This window comes from Pipistrellus hanaki (assembly GCF_964339955.1).
Source record: "Pipistrellus hanaki genome assembly, chromosome: 1".
In the NCBI taxonomy this organism is placed as follows: domain Eukaryota; kingdom Metazoa; phylum Chordata; class Mammalia; order Chiroptera; family Vespertilionidae; genus Pipistrellus; species Pipistrellus hanaki.
This window is the reverse complement of record NC_140503.1, coordinates 105,561,340-105,567,339: the sequence shown is the minus strand read 5'-3', so window position 1 is coordinate 105,567,339 and position 6,000 is coordinate 105,561,340. Positions and strand designations below refer to the sequence as shown.

Genomic DNA, 6,000 nt, shown 5'->3' with positions numbered 1-6,000 from the left:
CCTCTTCCAATGTTTCAGGCCACCCCACCCTTCCTTGGAGAGGAGGGGCACTTTCTCTCTGTCACTCTATTTCCTATCTCACTAGTCCTAAACACCTCTGTTTGATTGTAAAGAATGTAGTACTGCACTAGGAGTCAAGAAACATGGGCTCCAGTTTACTAGCCACCAACTAGCTGTGTAATTTTGATCATGCCTTCTTTGGGACAATTTCCAAATTAGTAAAAAGAGGGGCATGGATATACAAATCACAGTTCAATGGTGAGGAAGAGGATGATGTTGTGGCAGTTATGTTCTTCCCAAAGTATTACCCTGAGTAAGACAAGAAGCCATGTTCCTATCAAGGGTTTTCTCTCCCCCATGCTGTCTAGCCCCAGCTCGAATTTCGAGGACTCTTGTCTTTTTCTCTTGCATTCAGAAGAAGCCCAGTGGAGCTCCTCTTGTGTGTGAATATGCCCAAGAGTGTGATGGTGTGTGCTCTTTAGACAAGGGCTTATCCCTCGCTATCCTTACAGTCACTGCCTTCTCTGTTCTGGTTTACAGGACAGTTTTTCTTGCTGGCTTCTGGCTTCAGCCTCAGCCCTATCCTGTTGCAGACTGAATGGTTGTTCCAAAACCTGAGGATGCCCTGTTCCTCCTGGGCTTCAGTCCTTCCATGACTCCCACAAACCTCAGGATAAGAATCACATGGAATTCAAGACCTTCCATCATCTGGCTTTACCTTATCTCCTGGTCTCACTAGTCCTGGCGAGCCAGGACCACTCTGGCCACCTTCTTGTCCTCCTTGCCTCTGTCCTCCCATATACTGGATGGTACCAACCACCCCCCTCGCTCATCCTTGCAAGGGGACAGTCCCCAGGGTGAATTGGGGCCTGTTCTTCCCCAGGCGGCCGCCAGGGGACGGCAGGAGCGGCTCCAGATGACAGCGGGAAGCCGCGAATGGGGGAGGGAGGCGGGACGCAGCGAGCGCGGGTCCAGGCTATCCGATCGCAGACTCCAAGCCAGAGCTTTCCGCGCGCGCATGAGCCACTAGCCGCCCGCGCAGCCCGACGCGGAGCCGGGGCGTAGGGGAGCCTGTGCTGGGTGGGCGCGGGGCGGCGGGCTTGGGCTGCCCGGCTCCGGGAACCACACTGGGCGAGGTGAGGGAGGCGGCCGACGGCCACTGCGGGACGTGGACCCCCAGGTGAGCAGAGCTGCCCGCGTCCCGGCCCTCCAACGCCCGCTCCCTCCTCGGCCCTCTGAGCGGCGGTGCGGGCGGCTCCGCGGCGCGGGGCGGGTGGGTGTTTCTGGGACCCCTGGGCTGCGTCCGCACCGGGTTCTGGAAGCCCGCGGCGCCTGGTCCTTGCAAAGGACCTCCTTCCCTCACTTCCCTTCCCGGCGGATTCGCGCGTCCTGCGGGCGCCGGCACTCACCCTCTGCCCCCAACTCAAACTCTAGGGACAGCCCACCTTGCCGTCCGGAGTCCGGCCCGCGCGCTTTGGGTCTGGGCGGAGGGGACCGGCGAATGCAGGGCCAGCCCGCGCGCCCCCGCCTCGGCCTCGCTTCCCTCCTTCCGGGGCCTGAGAGTTGATCTGGTCGAGTGTCGGTCGGCGACCGTGGAGCTGCGGTCGGCGACCGTGGAGCTGCGGCCGGCGGCCTTGGCCACGCCGCTTTCTATGAAGCCTCAGGTCCGTGTGTGTCTCAGCTGAGCCGCGGCATCGCAGAGCCAGCGGGAGTCGGAGTGGATGGGTTTTCCCACCAACTCAGCACGCTTCCCCAAGTGCAGCCCAATTCCCTGCAGCATTGGTGCGCTCTTACCATTAGCTTTTCCAGAGCCACACACCCGGGGCTTTAGGGGCCTGGTAGTTATTATTTATTTATTTTTTTCTTGAAATAACATTAGCCCTAACTTGGGAAGGGTTTTCAGGGCGATCTCAGGCCACTTAGCATTTGGAATGTGTGGTTCTGGTGTTTCCTAAGCAGTCCACACCCACCCCCGCCCCCAGCTCCCACTGCTGCCTTTCAACTGTGCATACTTGGGTCTCCTCCTGTCTCCTTTGTGACCCCACCGCGCCAAGCTTTCCCCTTTGCAGGAAGTGTGTCTGCAATCCTGGACCTGGGTAGCTGAGTGGTCATGAGATGCCTGTGGGAGTTTGGAGTAAGAGAAATAGAGACCAAAGAGAGTCTACAGAATTATCTTTCCAGCAGTCCCCTCTGCTAATCCAGGCACAGAATAGTGTAAAGATTTTCAAAATTGCATGGCTCTTAAAACTTGCATAACCTCTGTCTTCTACTTCATTGATAAAGGTGAGGAAGTGGTTGGGATAATATGATCTTACTGGGTCTCAATATACAGCCAAGCAAAAATTTTAAGAACGTGATTTAAATACATTACTCCTCAATTCTATAGATTTTTGTTGGCACCATAGTTGAATTTCTTTAGAAAACAAAATATTTCTCGCCCTGGAATTAATGAGAGGAAACAGACGGGAGTCCTGGGATTTTCCTATAAACCTTTGCAGGACTGGAACAGGGGTTTCCCACAGGCTGGGAACGGGAAGCGAGACTGGGTGATCAGAATACCAGAGTACTCCGGAATGAGCAGTGCACCCCCTGGACTTTCCCGGGGAGGCCTGGGGACTTGTCCATGCCCACCACTGAACAGGGCACCGGTGGGCCGTATCTTTATCTCAGGTTCCCCTGCCATGAAGAAATGTTTCTAAATGGCTGTTAGGGAAAAAAATAAATACAATACAAGCCAGAGTTCGGGAGAAAGATCAGGGTTAGAAATTGTGATTTGGAAGTGTTGTGGGTTTTGTTTTTTGTTTTGCCGAGAAATGCTTGTAATTGCAATTCGTTATCCTACAGAGAGGCCAGGTATCAACCACCCCCTTCCTTCTCGATCCCCCACATTTTTCTCCCACCTGTCTCCCAGTTGTCCAGGAGTCTCAATATTTGAGTGGTCCAGACTGCCCTCACCCTATCCCCCACATTTATAGCTCATTCATTACCAAGTCCCTTCTACATTCTTTTGTGATATCTCAGAAAATTATTTTTCTGTCTCCATTCCCTCTGCCCCCACTTATGTCCAAATTACAGTGATAACTCCTCTCTTGACTCCTGGCCATGAGTCTCTTTTTTTCATTTTAATCCATCTTCTTTTATGTTGACAGATTAATATTTCTAAAATTCTGATTTCACCACATCATTCCTCTCAAGAAATCAAAATCGGCCCTCCACCCCAACCCCCATATTCATTTCTGTTTAATTTGTCTCCAGCAGATATTTCTGAGTGTCTGCTGTGCCAGGAACTGTTACTATGTGCTGGAGCTTCAGGAAGAACAAGACAATATCCTTGCCCTCAGTTTGTTGACAGGCTAGCAGATGATTAATGGCCACCTGGGAGAGAAAGAGACATAAAGATATAACCATAAAACAATGTAGAATATTTGGGGTGTGCAAACCATCAAGGAGGCACAAATGAGGGAGACTTTTCTGCACGGGAAAAACTAGGGAAATTACAGCTGGGTTTTGAAGCCTGAGGAGGACTCCAAGGAGGTGGAAACGGCTGGAAGGAGGAGGGATGCTGGCGAGGGGGGAGAGCTTGAGCAAAGCCCTGGAGATATGAATGTACTTTTGTGGACAGTTTGAGCCAAGGCCATTCTTTATCAGGGCATTTAAAACTGGCTTAATTTTAGTCTGCTTTATTATCCAAGAGCTCCCCAATTCTTTCTTGCCTAAAACCCTTCACTCCTCTTTCCCATTCTCTTTATTGTGCTCAGAAATTCAGATGTCCCCTCTATTAACCCAGACCTTGCCAGGAAGTGTATCCAGCCTTCTTGCACCACTCCCCTCTCCTCCCTGAATCCCCTCTGTACTCTCCTGCATTGTTTGCACTGACTCTGTATTCAGCCTGGACATGTCCTAGTGGACGAGCCCCAGCCAAGCAGTACTGGTCTCCCCTTGGGCCTCTCCAAGGGGGGTATCACATTACCAGCACAGCAGATCCACACTGTGACTTGACTGGGTTTGACCTGCCATCTCACTTCTTCCATCTTTCTCCTCTTTTCTCCATGCTTCCCCCTTTTATTTTTCTCTGTGTGTGTGTGTGTACACAGGATTGTGATATTTATGTATGTGTAGATATAAAGGTTTTATGTGTAAATATTGGCTATCTTCTCTATGAAAATAATGGATTAGAAATGTTTTGTCAAGAGCTAACGTATGACACAGGCTGATGCTGGGTATGGGGGGCTTCCGTGGGAGGCTCTGGCTTTAGCTTCCTCTGACTCTTACTTCCTTTCAGGGTTCCCCTCATTTACTGGGCCTGTTTTGCCCTCTCTTCTTTCTCCAACTCACCAATATGTCTTCTCTGGTTTCTGGAGCCTCATTGGCTTGATGAACTCATTCAAGTTATGTTCAGTGAGCAGGGGTGTGTGCTTTAATCTTCCCAGCAACCTATGTCAGAGACATTAGCATTCATATTTTATAAGGATATGAATGTGAATGTCCGGTTACTTGCCTGACGTCAACAACTCAGGTTTTGAACCTAAATCTTAGAACCCAGGTCTCTAAGTCTGGTGCTCTTTCCAGTATATGATTCTTTCCTGAAAGTGTTGTCTTCAGAACATCTGGATCAGAATTAGGATCTGGTGGAGGTAGGGGTGGGGGAACGAAGAAGGAGGGGGAGAGAGAGGGGAGGACGGGGGCAGTGGGACAAAAAACAGATTCCAGGGTAGAGGCAGGGCCTAGGAGTTGGTATTTTTAAGACTGTTTCAGGTGGTTCTCATGCAGGTTCAGATTGAGGACCACTGCCCTGGGCTGCCTTTACAATGAGGGGCTAGTGTCAGGTGGTCAGCTCATAAGCCACTTTTCCCCAGGTGGCATTTCCTTTTTAACAGGGCCCTGGCCAGGTGGAGAGCCCTCTTTTGGCGAAGGGGGTCTACAGTGCAGCCCTGAAAGCACACTCCCCACACCCTGATGAGAGCAGGCATGGAAGTCCTGCCTCCATCAGGCTCACTGTGAATTTATTCCTGGGTTTGAGCAACTGCTAAGGGAAAAGGATCAGGGTGGGGTTTTTTGGGGAGCCCCAACTTTCCTGGGGTAAGAAATGGGCTAGAACTCCCCAAATAGGGCCTACCGCACCTTGCCAGCCATGCCCCACAGATACGGTGAGTGGCACTAGGATGGGGTCTGGTGATTATCAGGTATTCTTCATTCTAGAGGCCTTTATCTTGCCCCTCTCGTCACCAACCTTGGTTTCCCCAACTGTAAGGAAGGCATGGACAAAGCCCGGAGGGTGTGTCAGGACCAGTGAACAGCTTGCAGAGCATTAGGCAAATGCCTGGCAGATGGTAGGGGCTCAGTGTCTGTTCTCATCTCGTTTTTCTTATCTACTCTGTACCTGGTCAGTGCTTGGCAGGATCTTGGTGCTCAATATCTGTGCTGTAGAAAAATATATAATATTAGACTCCCTCAGGTCCAGGGTTTTTGTGATTAAAGAGCTGCCTGTTGCAACCTTATATGGAAACCCAGCTAATGAACAGCCCTAGCTGTGCAGTAATAATAATAAAGACTTCTCCATTCAGCATCCTTTCTTCTCTCCAGTTTTTCTTCAGATTCCTCCAAGAATTTAAGAAGCAAGTAGACAGTAGTTCTCTTTATTGATGGTTAGTTGTCCTGGGACAGTGGTCTCTTTCTACCTATGTCTTCTTTTTACTCATTCTTTCAACTAACTGCACAATGCATAGTGCCCTCTTTGATGTGCCATGCTGAAACTGATTGCTTAGTGGTACCCTGGTGGTGTTGCCTTTTAACCCCTCTCCTCTTGGACATGGTCCAGATGATAGAGGGCCAGGCTTGGACTGTGGTATCTTGTCCCAAAAGGGTGGCACTGGGAGGCCCAGGACCTGGGTTGGGCAGAGGCGGTGCCTGCCCCACCCTCCCAGGGCTGGCCAGCATCGAGGACCCAAGTAATGAGTGATTAATGGATGCCCCATCTCATCTCCTGCCAAGGGAAATAAA

The 6,000-nt window shown here is 50.8% G+C and overlaps 1 protein-coding gene across 1 annotated transcript in view; it reads left to right on the top strand.

Moving 5' to 3' along the window:
- The first annotated feature begins 918 nt into the window (after nt 1–918).
- The window catches only part of THSD4 (thrombospondin type 1 domain containing 4), a 691,206-nt gene continuing 686,124 nt past the window's right edge, over nt 919–6,000 (top strand). The window contains exon 1 of the mRNA XM_084897723.1: nt 919–1,180. The gene's annotated coding sequence lies outside the window, so the exon portion shown is untranslated. The remainder of the gene's footprint in view (nt 1,181–6,000) is intronic.